This window comes from Montipora capricornis, chromosome 10 (genome assembly GCF_036669925.1).
Source record: "Montipora capricornis isolate CH-2021 chromosome 10, ASM3666992v2, whole genome shotgun sequence".
NCBI classification, from domain to species: domain Eukaryota; kingdom Metazoa; phylum Cnidaria; class Anthozoa; order Scleractinia; family Acroporidae; genus Montipora; species Montipora capricornis.
The window spans coordinates 18,463,096-18,464,387 of record NC_090892.1 but is presented as its reverse complement, the minus strand read 5'-3'; the positions used below and the strand labels follow the sequence as shown (position 1 = coordinate 18,464,387).

Here is a 1,292-nt window from a genome sequence, read left to right as displayed (position 1 = left end):
TTCCTGAACAGACGAGTCTACTACGTCACTATACCCATCATTTGGCTGATAGCTATTATCAGAGAAGCTCTTCAAATCACGTTAATCAAAATGTCATCTCAAGATCGCGGGAAGATCGGTATAGTAGTGGATTCCGCTCTGTATGTGGCATACTATTTACTAGTTCTCCTTGTTGTATGCATTTGCTACACTTCAATTTTTATCAAGGTTTGTTTTGGCTCTCGATTGAACCGCCTCGACAACGGAGTTCTCATGAGAGAGCGCCAGCTATCCACCATTTTGTTTGCTGTTACAGTTGCTTCCCTGATCACTCTGTTGCCTGTTATAACATATGTATGTCTGCGTTTGTTCCATCCTGATTTCACTTCGCGGAAAAGTCCTATAAATTTTCACCTTCGAATGTTCGCGGTAGCATGTTTCATATCAAACTCGTTGGTAAATCCCATCATCTACGCCATGCGCATGCAAGGCTTCCGCACCGGCGTGAGAAATTTACTTTGCGGTGGCGCTCCTGCTGATGCAAACATGGCCGCTATTCCACTTAAGAAAACCTGTAGCTTGGTCTTGATCGTAAACTGCAGCAGTTTCATGTTGAGCCCTTTGAAATTCAAACTGACCAATCGGCAATCGTAAGAGGCGCGCACAATGTAGTGAGCCAATCCGAAGTCGATGTAGATTCCAGTGGAACGAAAACGCACGAGAGAGGGTTTTTTGGATCTTTATCTTGCCTCTGATTGGTTGGTGAAGAAAATGAGGTACTCTATAGTTCAATCACTTTTAAGGATTCAACAAACTCTGTCTAGGTGCCATTGTAAAGCAGTTAGGAGAGTTAACGATCGAGGAGCTCATTGCTCTCTTTAAAAGCCAAGGAGAAGTATTTATCGCATCATTGATTTCTTTCTTACATTACGAAGCAGGTTTTTAAAGTTAGGGGGAAAGTAACGATGCGATTTACGCGTAAAAGGATATAAACCAATCAAAACGCGGAGATAATATCGTTAAAAAATTAATAAATAGTAATGCTTGTCATTCGGTTTATCCCATGCTCGGCCTATGCATGGCTGATAAACGAACATGTTTTTGTCAACTGGAGCGATAATGTATGGAAGAGTATGGTGAAATGTTTTTGGTGTTCCCAACAAGATTCGAAAGACCGGATAATCACATACTTGACTGATCATTTAACTTAGTTATGTAGGACATACATTTACAATGTGTATGTAATAGTTCTACTCTGCCGGAAACCCGAGCTAAATAATTAAAAGTTTGTATGTCTGTATGTACACCATGTT

The 1,292-nt window shown here is 40.8% G+C and overlaps 1 pseudogene; it reads left to right on the top strand.

Annotated features, from left to right (window-relative positions):
• Positions 1-633, top strand: part of LOC138018658 (histamine H2 receptor-like) — an 8,368-nt pseudogene extending 7,735 nt beyond the window's left edge.
• Positions 634-1,292: the final 659 nt, after the last annotated feature.